The sequence below is a fragment of the Rattus rattus genome, chromosome 3, assembly GCF_011064425.1.
Source record: "Rattus rattus isolate New Zealand chromosome 3, Rrattus_CSIRO_v1, whole genome shotgun sequence".
Taxonomy (NCBI): Eukaryota; Metazoa; Chordata; class Mammalia; order Rodentia; family Muridae; genus Rattus; species Rattus rattus.
In genome coordinates, this window is record NC_046156.1 from 88,763,688 (window position 1) to 88,777,667 (window position 13,980).

A 13,980-nucleotide genomic window follows, 5' to 3' on the forward strand; every position below is an offset into this window, starting at 1 on the left:
AGAACATATGTAAGGCTAGCCCATTTATTTTGCTGCTATTCAGGAGCCTTTAAAAGCCATTATTTAACATCTTTTTTCTGTTTTATTCATTGTTTTAAGGTGATGGGGTGAATCTGCTTCCTCTGTTATTATATTTTGGCTATAGAACAAATACTCAGTCAGGGTTGTTTTATTTTTATTTATTTTTCTTAGCCATGTAGCAATATTACAGCGGGCTCTAAGAATTGAAGTTGTACAAGACAGAGCTAGGCATCCTCTCACCTGTATGCACTGTTTGTCTCTAACTATATATGAATATGATTCCTTTATATTCTATTTCTTTTCTAAGCCACTAATCTTCTGTATCCAATGCATTTTTCCTCTAGTCTTTGCAGCAATTATTTTTAATATATGCATATTTTTGCATTGACTGGAGGTTCCTAATTTACTTACTCATCCACTAATTTCTGAGTAATTAGGTTGTTTGCAATTTTCTCTGTAGATAAAACCAAATGCAGTTCTCTCTCTCTCCCTCCCTCTTGCCTCTCTTCTCTCCTTCCCCTCCTTCTTCTCTCTCCCCCTCTCCTCTGTCTCCTCCCGCCTCTCTCTCTGAGAAATGACTAAATTATATTTCTTTGTAATTTTATATAAGAAGTTAAGCCTTAATAATGCGATAAAGTCAGAATTTCCACTTTCTCCACAATTTTCTTCCTCGACTTTCTCCTTCCACTGTCTTTGCTTTTCCATTCATTCCCTTTTCTACTTCTCTACCCGTCTCTGCTTTCTCTCTTCCCAGAAAGCTCTTACTGAAGACTGTATTGTTGGAGCAGCACTGTTGTGTGAACAAAGATCAGGATGAACACTTGTCTTAGTGACACAGACAGACGATGCTGTGGGCAAGACCAGTCTGTGGGTGCTCTGGCAGAAGATGGGAAGGATTCCCATACTGCTCTCCCCAAGTATCCCACATATCTCTCACAGGGAGTAAGGATCAAAGGAAGGTACAGGCATGGTGGCAGACCCTCCTGCGCTATGACATAGTCCAGGACCTTGTGGGGAGTTTAATATGGACTCAAGGCCAGGCTCCACCAGCAGTTGGCTGATGTGTACAGGCAAATCGTTTAGCTTTTGCCAAGTCTGATTTCTAATCTCTAAAGAAGGATCATAGAGTCCTGTGTGGCTACTTGAGAAACCAAGTCAATGCTCTGGACTTCAGTGCCCATAATAATGGTCCTTGTTCTTACTAGCTACCTGGTGTTGTGTGAGGCCACAGCTACTTTAAAAAAATTTTCTGCTTGGGACTCCCCTTTGCTGCCTGAGGAGTTTGTATTTGAGCCTGGGGTATACATGTATAGGTATATAAACCAAATTTGCACTGATAAAAAGAATTTTGACATATTATTTCACCACTTTTAAAGACAGGAGCAGTTTTTCATACTAATAAAATGAAAGCATGTGTTTGTTTTTACATAGAGAATTAAATCTTGGCTGAACATTTGATCAATGTTCTTCGAAGCTGATTGCTACTTTGGTTGTACTTGTCAATGCTAAGAACATGGCTTTGTATGTATATGTATATATGTACATATGTATATATGTAGTTCATGCTCAGGGCTGTTTTAGGGATTATAAGAAATTCTGTTCTAATCCCCAGCCAAAAATAATTTAGCAGTTGTTAAGAAGGAAATCCAAGAGAACAACTCGAACAGTGAATTCAGATCCAACCTAAAGATTTACTAATTTGACACTTACATGCTAAGCAGTGATGAAAAGCTTTTGTTATCAGTAATTAAACCATTATGTTTTTCTAAGGACAGAAAACCTTTTCTGCACAGTGAAAATGCAAGGTCCATAGCATGCAGTGGTGTTGGATCTGAGGGTTTCCAGGCAGCTTCCATGGGCGCCAATGCTGTCACAGATGAACAGTGCAAAGACCTGTGAGTTCAAACCTCAGGTACAATAACATCACATGAAACAACTCAAGAAGTGCTCCCAGGAGCACCTTGGATTCCTTATACATTTGCTTTTTGGAAATACTTTCTTGGTCATTGTGTATCCAGAAACCTTTTACTGTGGCCAAATGTTTTGTGATCCCACAGTCAGCTGTGGTTGGGGCACAAAGTTGAAGAAGTTGGATATTAGATAGTACCTCACATTTCAGTTTACAAGACTTGTAAGAAGGGCATGTGTGTGTGTACACATGTGTGCGTGTGCATGTGCGTGTGTGTATGTATGGAGGCCCATGCTCATGTCCTAATGCATACAGAGGCCAGCACAGGACATTAGATATCTTCCTCTATTACTTTGGCCTTACTGCCTTGAGATAAGGTCTGTTACTGAACTAGAAGTTTGCTGCTTTGATTAGTCCAGCTGGCCAGTGAGCTCTCCAGATCTGCCTGACTCCATCCCTTATTGTTAGGGTTAAAAACCATTCACAGCCACCCCTAGCTTTTAACATAGATGTTGGGGATGTGAACCTGGATACTCGTGCTTGGAGAATAAATGCTTCCACTGAGGATATTAGCCCAAATGCTCAAATTACCCTAGATGCACAGAACACATGAAACTCAAGAAGGATGACCAAAATGCGGATGCCTCACTCCTTCTTTAAAAAGGGAACAAGAATACCCTTGGGAGGGAATAGGGAGGCAAAGTTTAGAACAGAGGCTGAAGGAACGCCCATTCAGAGCCTGCCCCACATGTGGCCCATACATATACAGTCACCAAACTAGATAAGATGGATGAAGCAAAGAAGTACATGCTGACAGGAACTGAATTTAGATCTCTCCTGAGAGACACAGCCAGAATATGGCAAATACATAGGCGAATGCCAGCAGCAAACCACTGAACTGAGAACGGGACCCCCATTGAAGGAATCAGAGAAAGGACTGGAAGAGCTTGAAGGGGCTTGAGACCCCATACGAACAACAATGCCAACCAACCAGAGCTTCCAGGGACTAAGCCACTACCCAAAGACTGTACATGGACTGACCCTGGGCTCTAACCTCATAGGTAGCAATGAATATCCTAGTAAGAGCACCAGTGGAAGGGGAAGCCCTTGGTCCTGACAAGGCTGGACCCCCAGTGAACAGGATTCTTGAGGGGAGGGCAGCAATGGAGGGAGGACTGGGAGGGGAACACCCATATAGAAGGGGATGGGGGAAGGGTTAGGGGAATGTTGGCATGGAAACCAGGAAAGGGAATAACATTTGAAATGTAAATAAGAAATACCCAATTTAATAAAGACGGAAAAAAATTTTAAAAAATGCTTTCACTGAGCCCTTTCTAGCCCCCCTTCTTTCTAAAGTTGAATGAATTGGCTCGCTTGTTCATAGACCTAGCATTGGTTCATGAGTTCCACTGTTGGTGACACACCAAGAGATGTTTTCAAGGTCTCTTCTGAATCATATTCTAGACATTGTGGATTCTGGGCTCTAAGCCTGTGTAGTGAGAACAGACACTGGATAGAATTTTTGATTATTAAGTCTAGTCCTGTTGACTTACATATAAAGATGAAAATGTACACATGACTTTAATTTGCTTTCTTTTATTGCAATAAAACACAAGAGCCTGGGTATTTTATGAAGAAGAAAGATTAGTTCAGTTTGCAGTTTGGGAGGATTAAAGTCCAAGATCAGGAAGCCCCCAGCTCTTAGGCTGCTGGTGGTAGCCTCTGTCTACACATTTGAAATGCATCACATAGCAAGAGTCAAGGTACCCTCATGGCAGAACAGGAAGCCAGAGCCCAGGAAATAGCCTGATGACTCTTTTACAGTGACCTGCTCCTCAGAAAATCCTACACCACTGTAAGAAATAGCCCACTCCAAGAGACCAGCACTAACACCTTCATGAAAGGGATCAGGACATGATCATCTCCTACTAGGTCCCGCCTCAGAAAAAGCCAATGGCCTTTCTATGGTACATTGGGATCCAGACTTCCACAGCACAAACCTTTGTGGGACATATCAAGACTGAAAGCTGCAGCCAAAGGTATTGTTGATAATGACATGATACATTGAGATATATTTCTAATTACATAGAATTCCTTCTCAAAATATACAACCTCAATCAAATCATGTAGAAGCACAAGACAAACCAAAACTGAATGATAATGTGTAGAAATGACCTGTGATCCTAAAAACAATGCCTGCATTAAAAAAAGAAGAGTATTAAAAGACTAAAGAGCAACTCCAGACTAAAAGGGAAAAGATATACGCTGAGTAAATGTAATGCATCACTAGATCTTGGGCTGGGAAAAAAAAATACCAAAAAGAACATTTCTTGAGACATCTATTAGTCAGCACTGTCTGCTGTAACAAAACACCAAAGGCTGAATAGTTTATACAATAAAAAATAGTTTTTCTACAATTCTGGAATGCCGAAATCCAAGACCAGGTTTCCAGTAAGTACAGGTCTACTAAAGGTTCTCCTCTTGGCTCCTTAGCCATCTGGCTGTATTCTCTCAGGGTGGAAAAGCAAGCTCAGTCCCTTTTCTAAGAAAGCTACTAATCCCCTGAGACCTACAATGCACCTCATCTAAACCTAATTATTTCAAATGCTGCCACTTTAAGGGTTAGAACTTACATATATAAACTGGGGCAAATGCAATATAGTTCATATCAGAACTACTGATACAAGCTGGAAAAGCTAACTATTAATGTTAATTCTTTTTCATTTGATAAATCTACAGTCATGTGAAAATGCATTTTTCTTATATAATACATATTAAAGTGTGTACTAAGAGGATGTGTATGGGAGTCACTTTCAAATAAGAAATTAAGACTGAGGTTTTATTCTGCCATAGTAAAGAATGGCATCAAGTCATTTGTGGATGCATGGAGGTTGTCATGTTAAGCAAAACTTTATCCATGTGTTTTCTTTTGTATATGGAAACAGAACATGTTTTGAATATAGAGGACAGGTTTTTTATTTTTTTACTTTTTATAAGGACAGTTAAAGGAACTGGGGAGAGAGAAAGAAGAAAGGAGAACAAGGAAGAGTACTCAGTGGGTGAATACACAGGCCAGAGCACAGCACACCATTGTATAGCTAAGCTAACACGGTTGAATCGTTATAAAAAATCAAAACAATTTTCTGTGTGTTGGGCTTAAGGAGGACATGGAATAATGAAATGCAGCACCATGTTGGCTAAGACATATCAAGATTTACAGTTATTTATTTTACTCTTACAACTTTTGGGTTAAAATTATCTGAAGATAAGTGTTTTGTGAAATTTACTTAAACTCATAGGTGTCTTTGCTGGGTTGCAGGCATGGGGGTTCATAGAAGAAATGTCTCATACATTGCTAATTTATTTCCCTGAAACATCACCACGGAAATTGGATGGAGGTGACCTAAGGGTAAGACTGGTCCTGGACAGATGTCTGCGTAGTGACCAATCTGCGAAAGACTCCATTTTATTGCAGATTAACTATTAGTGTATCTACAAAGCACGTGCTTAAAATGGCCTCTGTGAAATTCTCCATCCTTTCAAATGGGTCATATGTAATTGACGCTCTCAGTACTATGTGTCATGTGCCCAGCACATACCAACTCATAAAAATGTCCTGAGGCATTAATTATCACAGCTAAGGAGAGTAAAGGCGGCGGCTCCTGCTAATTGTCAAAATCCCCTCTGTGGCTGCACACTGCCACACACACAGTTGGAGCTTAGAAAACATGAATTGGCGATGAAAGATGCCATTCCTCTCCCTTTGCTGGCAACAGCAGTGATTAAGTTGGGAGAACACATCAAAAATCCCCCAGTGCCTACCCAGGCACAGACACTGGGGCTGAACTTGGATCCCGAGCAAGAGGGGGGCACCTCGAAACAGCGATCAGCAATTCCGTTTGATTTAGGAAGTGCTAATCAATAACAAGTTCAACTTGGGGAGCTGCACTGGCTGAATCATTTTGCATCTGGCACCCAGGACTGACACAGCCCAGCTGGGAGGGAAGAGGTGAGGGAGGGAGGGAGGGAATGAGGGAGAGACAGAGGGTGGGAGAGAGGAAAGAAGGGACTGAGAAGTGCATGGGAAGGAAACACAGGAAGCAAGTTCATGAAAAGCCTGTAAAACCTCTTTCTGGAGTTGAAATTGCTTCAGTTTTCAAAGAACAAAACCTCACCCCAGAGTGAAAGACAGGGCACAAATGCAAGGCAAGTGTAGCTACCTACACAAAGGCCTTGCACACAAGGTCCCCAGGTGATCTGTCTTTGTCAAGGAGTCCTCACATCAGAAGGATTCCGAGCCTCTGTTTGTCTCTCATACTCTACTATTTCCACGACTTACAGGATTTCTTTTCCTTTTCTCCAGTAAGCAGTCGTTTACTGTAACACAAGGTTTGGCTGTCATTTGGGGGGCTATCTTTTAAATCCAACTGTAATGCTCATTTACCCCCAAGGGACATCCTTTCTATATATCCTGGCGCCTGAGGGTGACAGATAACAATTAGCCTGTAACTTCATCCATTTCAGTTAAAAGTAAATAAAGCCCAGGGAGATTGATGTAGGTCATGTGCAAACTCCCTTCCTGGAGATGCAAAGTGGGTATATTCCTCTGGGATCTGGGATCCCAGGGTGAAAGGCGTTAGGGGTCAGCAATGGAGAGTAGAAGGATGTAGAGCTGGACTGTGGGCTACAGGAGGAAGGCATCTCTCTACGGGTGGACCTGCAACTGGAAACCAAACCATAAGCCATGTGACTCTTCATCTGAAGAAGATATAGAGATGCAAGACCAGGATGAAGCAACAGGAAGAAACTGTGGCTAAGATGCTATAAACCAAGGCTTAGGAGCACCCGGCCTGGCTCATGGAGGTCTCACAGCCACAGGCTCCTATCTTGGAAGGTTTTGGTCATTACCATGATGACAGACAAGGAGAGAAAGAGCAATCTCATACATGTAAAGGACCCAGGACTCTGAGGAAGTTAAGCAGGGGCTGCCTAAGCCATCTTGGCTACATCAACACTCACTCATCCTATGCAACTAAATCCTCTTCCCATTGTGAAAATGAAAACAGACCCCATTTGTATGGTGAGGATTTTTCAGGCATTTTACTTCGCTTTTGGTCAAGTTGTTTTTGCAACTTTTTTGCTCACAGTTGATGCTCTTTATGAGTGACAAGAAAACAAAACTGAGGAGAATCCAAGGTGATGTTCCCGTACACCTATTGGGCACACCTCCTGGCGAGATAGAGTGGGAGCCACCTCTGCAGATCCAGACACCACTGGAATATAGGTTATCATGGATGTTGTAACCATGACACTATTTTAGTCTGACAAATGCCCCAACCATACCACGCTGAGTCTCCCTTCAAACTAAAAAACCAACTCTCATAATCTCTAGGTTTTCCAGAGTTTGACCCTATTTCTTATTTGGGATAATCTTTCTGATGTGATCAAAATTTAGTCTTGATCGATTTTCCTCAAGCTGTACCTCCCTCCCCTCCCCTCCCCTCCCCCTCCCCCTCCCCCCCCCCCCCTCCCCCCTCCCTCCCCTCTCCCTCCCTCTCATCTAAAGCAGTGATTAGCCTGCTGTAGCCTGCTATAGACTGCTGTAGTCTGGTGGAGCTGGGGTCACCGGCAGCAAATGCTCAGATGCCACCTGCATGTGGCATCTTCTATTCTTACATCAGGTAGAAAGGGAAATGACAAAGTTCTTTCTTGGTGGTCACAGTCTTCCTTCTGCTTCTCTGACCTATGTGAAAACCCAAATACAGGGATTTTATAGGACTCTAAGTGGATTCTTTGAAACACTCCATGAATGTATGGCCTAGGTAATTCTTTGGCATGGGATTTAATTCTCTAAAGGGTCCTACCTCCCCCTGTAAGTGGTCCTTTTATGAGAGGCAGAGCCAGCCCCTTTTGAGGGTAAACCGACTCTACTAAACAGCATTGGTAGATGCAGTAGAGTCCTCTCTCTCTCTTGTCCCTCTCTCTGTCCTACCCTTTCTTCCCTAACTCTTTCTCCATGCCCCACAGCACCAGGCACTCTGGTGTCACACTGTCACACAATCTCCCTTGAGGGAGGACTACTAGGCTTTCTTAGACTTTCATGGAATAAAATTAGAACGAGTCTAGTGGATGCCCAGAGAACTTTTGTCAGGACTATCTCCAGTCTTCCTCTTTAGGCTTTCATAATGGATGCTTTTGGAAGTTGAAGACAGAATATCCTCTCTTTGTGAACTTCATTCTCTTCAGAAAGGCCCCTCATTAATCCCAGGTCTCAGTATGCCATCCTGGGAGGTCACTAGTCACAACTGCTGTGACTGTTACATCATGGTGGTTCTATGGAATGTGGAGAATTCACAGTCTTTTGTCTTCATTTTAGGCCTTAGCCACAGTTCTGATACAACAGAAAAAATAAAATGGAACATGTGTGCTGCAGACCACCCATCATCTCTATTCCTTAGTCTACATCGTGGGGAAGCTCTTGCACATGTGTGTGAAGAGACAGCTGCAGGGATGTTTCTAATGAAAAACCCAAACATCTACAAGTTCATAATCATGAAATGGGTCAATAGTGTGTGAAAGGTGAGCTGATGGTCAAGCAGGTGTCATGGGAACACACAGGTGTGCTGATGTTCAAGCAGGTGTCATGGGAACACACAGGTGTGCTGATGGTCAAGCAGGTGTCATGGGAACACACAGATGTGCTGATGGTCAAGCAGGTGTCATGGGAACACACAGGTGTGCTGATGGTCAAGCAGGTGACATGGGAACACACAGGTGTGCTGATGGTCAAGCAGGTGTCATGGGAACACACAGGTGTGCTGATGGTCAAGCAGGTGTCATGGGAACACACAGGTGTGCTGATGGTCAAGCAGGTGTCATGGGAACACACAGGTGTGCTGATGGTCAAGCAGGTGACATGGGAACACACAGGTGTGCTGATGGTCAAGCAGGTGACATGGGAACACACAGGTGTGCTGATGGTCAAGCAGGTGACATGGGAACACACAGGTATGATCTGGCAATCAGAGTTGCTGCTATTTACAGTGAGCCCTCTATGTTCAGACTGGGACTAGAACAAAGTCAGTTGTTAAACACTGTGAATATTACTCTCTAATTATGAAGGAAGTGAGTAAACTCACTCTGGATAGTCACTGAGTTCTCAATAAAAAAACGTATAGAAAGAAAAATGACTCCATTATGTGCAATTTTTAAGGCACTGGAAAGTTAATTTATGTGTATATGTACTGAGTTATGAAAGCATAGATAGGAAACACCACACCAAACTCACCACAGAGTTCTCTCCAAGGAGGAATGGAAGTAGGATGGGGAGGAGTACAAAACACGGCTTTAATAGCTATATTGTATTTCTCCTTGAGAACAGAATCAGTCAGGAATAGTGGTGCGTGACTAATTCCAGCACTTGGAAGGAAGAGGCAGGAAATTCAGGAGTTTAAGGACAGCCTCAGCTACATGGTGAGTTTGAGGCCAGCCTGAACTACATGAAGCCCTGTCTCAGAAATCCAAAACAGACAGATAGATAGGAGAGAGAGAGAGAGAGAGAGAGAGAGAGAGAGAGAGAGTCCTGAACAGAAGCAACAGCAACAAAAGAATATAGAAAAATAACATGTGTTTCATTAAGGATATAATTTAAAGATGAAAAGACAAACTATAGAATATAAAAAAATTAGAAATTATTTAGGTGACAAAAATCAACATCCAAAATATAAAAAACAAAGCACCAAGCTCTTACAACCCAATGACAAAAGACAGTCTAATCTTTAAAGAGCAGTATGATGTTGAGTACGTACTCCACCAAAGAAGATGCATAGGAAGGTTTGAAGCAGTAATCACCACGAGTGACTCAAGACCACCATGGCAACAGCTGAAAAGCTATTAAAAATTAAGCATAAAGAAAAGAAAAAATATTAGTGTTGGTAAAGGAAGCCTCCGTCCTTGCTTGTACATCTGCTTGAGAGGCAGTTTGACAGTTCCCAAAGAACAGTTATCATACAAAGATTTCACATTTACTAATATGCTTAAAAATTAAAATTCAGGGACAACCGTAACATTAGTCACATTATGAAAGATGGAAGCAACTTGAGTTTTCATCAATTGGCAAGTAGATTTCTAAATCTAGTAGTATATTTACAAAATGGAATATTATTTAGCTATAAAAAGAAACGAAGTTTTCATGTAGGTATGATCCACAGTATGGATGAAACTTGAAGGCATTTGCTGGGGGAAATAAGTCATATGCAAAAGAACAAATAATTTACAGTTTTACTTTCTGAAAATATCTATAAATTGGAATACATAAGAAACGTATGGGTTATTGGTCAGGGACAAGAAGGTTGGGAAATTATTGTTTGTGGAGACAGAGCTTCTGATTGGATGATGGCAAGTCTGTCAGAGTGTTGCTTCAATTGGCTTCTCTATTGCTGTGATAAAGCCATGACCAAAGGCAACTGGGAGAGAATGGGTTTATGCATCTTATAGGGGAAAGTCTATCATGAAGGGAAGCCAGGGCAGGAACTCAAGCAGGAATGTAGAGGCAGGAACTGAGGCAGGGAGCATGGAGGAACGATGTTTACTGACTTACTTTTCATGGCTCTCTCAGCCTGCTTTCTTATATAATATGGACCACCTGCCCACAAGGACACTACCTGCAGTGTGCTGGGACCTCTTACTTCAATTACTAACTAAGAAAATGCTCTCTGGAAATACCCACAGACCAGGCTACTGAAGGCAGCTGAGTCCAGATGACGCTAGTTTGTGCCAAGTTGGCAAAAAACTAACCACCAGGCATATGGGGGTCCCAGTACCACAAATGGAATTGTCATTGAATCGTGAACTTTCAGTGCTTACAAAGGCAACATTTTTTTTTTTACATAACTTACCCCAATGTAAAAAGGCAAAGTGTGATAACCCATGCCTGTAGCCCCAGGGCTTGGGAGATAGACAGCAGGATCAGAGAGTTAAAGTCTACTCTGGCTACTCAGAAAGTTGAAGAACAGACTGGCTATGGAAGACAAGACTCAAAATAAATAACAACCATGACTACAACAACACAGCCCAGAAAATCACCAGACAACAAAAGAAAATAACAGCACCAGGTCCCAATGCAGTATGCCAAACCCACTATGCATAGTCTATCTTGTTGCATGTTTTGTCTTGCCTGTGATGACACTGCCTATGTGGCCCGACTGTCCTCAAGCTCACCACATAGCTCCTACATATTGAGTAATAGGTGTGGACCACTGTGCCTCGAAACTCCTACACTTGCATGGGTGTGTGAATTATATCTCAACAGAACCTAAAATGTATGCAGAAACCCAGACAAGAGCAAAGCCCATAATCCTTTAAGGTGAGTCCAAACGTGCTTGCTTTTTTGTTAGCCTTTGTACCTGTCTGAAATGTAAATGTTACTTTCCACATCAGAACACAGGAGGCACAAAGCAAGTGGGTGGGGAAATGATGTCCTAAAGAAGGTATGAACAACGCTGAAGAAGCAAAGAACACAAACGACAGTGCCCCCCACTGCATTAGGAAAGATGTGTCCTCTCTTACTCAGACCATCTATGTGCCCAGCTTTTTATCTTGGAAACATGAAAGAAGGAAACATTGACTCCCAAAGAATTTATTTTCCCTAGAATTCATACGGAACCAAGAAGCTAGAGTTTTCTAGGAAGCCTTTATCTGGCAAGGTTGTTATGAAGAGGTGTAGAATTCACTGTGTGGTGGGAAAGGGAGAAGTCAGGAGTTCCAGTAGAGGGATGAGGTAGGAGTGAGAGTAGAACACTCGTTCACAAGGTCACTCAGCCCAGCATTCTGGGGTAATCCACAGATGTTCTTTCCAGGCTTCTGGAATCACTCTTCCTACTTCCTATGAAGTATGTGTAATGTCTCAATGATGCACAGCCCAGAATGCTAGACCTGGTTTACAGGCTGCTGGAGAAAGGCCAGGCCGTGTCTTTTGCCCTTGAGCTTGAACCATGGGGTGTGCAGGGAGATCACAGTACAAGTAGAACTGAGAGAAAGATGTCATGTCCCAACACCGCAGTGGAGACTCCACGGTGCACATAGTGACCTGAGTTGGGGATAGATCTGAAATGCTCCATGGTGCCAACAACCCTAGGGCACCTATACTGTGGAGCCTGAATCTCCAAGCAAATGTCACTCTGCTCCAAGACTCCTTTTCAGTAATCCACCTGCCTCACAGAGTGGTGGGACCCTATGGTAGAAGGTACAGCTTGTTGAGCTGGTCCCACTGTAAGCTTTGCTTTGGTAGTGTTGATCTTGAAAAAGGAGCCACTGGATGGCATTTTCTCTAAGCCTACAGGACAGGGAATATATTTAGACCAGCATTCTAGTTCCTCCTAAGTCTCACCAAGGTGCAAGGCAGACCGTGCTTTTCTAAGGGCCTCAAGGCAACTGAGGAGGCTACCTGTGGACCATCCTCCTATACCATAGCATGTCCTGTCTGCCACACAAGGTAAGAAAGTGAATAACAGCCCCAAGTGTCCTCCTGCGTCAGCCTCTCTTCTCCAGAAGCACCAAATTCTGTTTGTGTTTCATTCATAACTTCTGACACAAGGTCCTTGTGCAGTGATCAACTTTCTTATAGGAAAACAATCACTTCGAATAACTTCTGCACCTAGAAAATTGGGCCACGTCTATCAAGTGTTTTGATTTTTTTTTCAAATTCAGAAACTTTAACACCAAAGTTCTCTCTCTCTCTCTCTCTCCCCTCCCTCCCCCTCTCTCTCTCTCTCTCTCTCTCTCTCCTCTCCTCTCTCTCTCTCTCTCTCTCTCCCTCCCTCCTCCTCTCCCCTCCTTTCTCTTCATTGTTGTTTTACAGTAATTAGTTGACACTATGCAGAGGTCACAGAAATCTTTATTGGATAGTTTTACCTAAGTTTTAAGGAACAAAACTTAAATCCTTTGGGAAAGTAGTATTAACTAAAAACTAAAAGCAAGAGTAATTTTCTCTGGATATGTTATTTGTCCTAGAAACCTAATTGTAGTATACAGGTCAGCTGTAAACACAAACATCATATAGGTCTCAACAAAATGGAAAATGTAATTGTGTATTTTTGTATGTTTTAAATACTTAACTAATTCAAGCACAATTTCACAATACTTTGTTGTCTTAAGAGACATCCTATAGCATGTCAAGAGTTGGTAGTCCATGGGGTCTTTGCATTCCAAGTATTAAAAACAGCCCACTGGGATCAGGAAGATGGCTTAGCTAGTAAGACACTGCGCTCAAGTCTGACCACTTGAGTTTGATCACTGGAACCAATTAAAAAGCCAGATGCTTATTGTATATCAGTGCCACACTCCTATGGCTCTATAGGAAGTAGAGACCAGAGAATCTGCAGTGCAGCAGAAGAAAGGAGAGATGCTTCGTCAAAACAGAGTGGAAGGAGGGACCCGTTACCAGGCCTGGGTTTGGATCCAGCCACCATCAGTGTTAGATGATTTGGGGCAAGGTTAATTTTAAGTGAAATGGGGAGAATATCTTACAGTTGGTGTACATTCATTTCCTGGACCTGCAAAAATAGGGTCACACAGAAAACCTCAACAGAAATCTATCCTTTCATAGTTCAGAAAGGTACAAGTCCAAAATTAGGGCTGTTTTCTCCTTGGAGCACCTATGAAGACCCTGGTTCATGCCTCTCTACCAGGTTTCAGTAATTACTAGAAGTCTGACATTTCATGGATTGCAGTGTTTCTCCAATCTCTAGCAATTGTCTTCCCATGAGTCCTCTTCCTAGTGTACCCTTCATTCACTCTCCTCTCGTTGGCTTATAAAGATGCTGGCCATTGGATTTGGCTCACCACCTCCTTCATTATGGTCTCATGTTAACTTCGTCACTTCTGAAAAATTCCAAGTATGATTCCGTTTGCACACACCAGGGAGTTAGAGTCTGATCCGGTCTTTTTAAGGAACAGTTCAACCTGCTACACCATGCTCATAGTACCTGTACATAGTACACAATACATGCTATTCCCCTTTCTCCAATATTACAATGTCCTAAAAAAGTGTT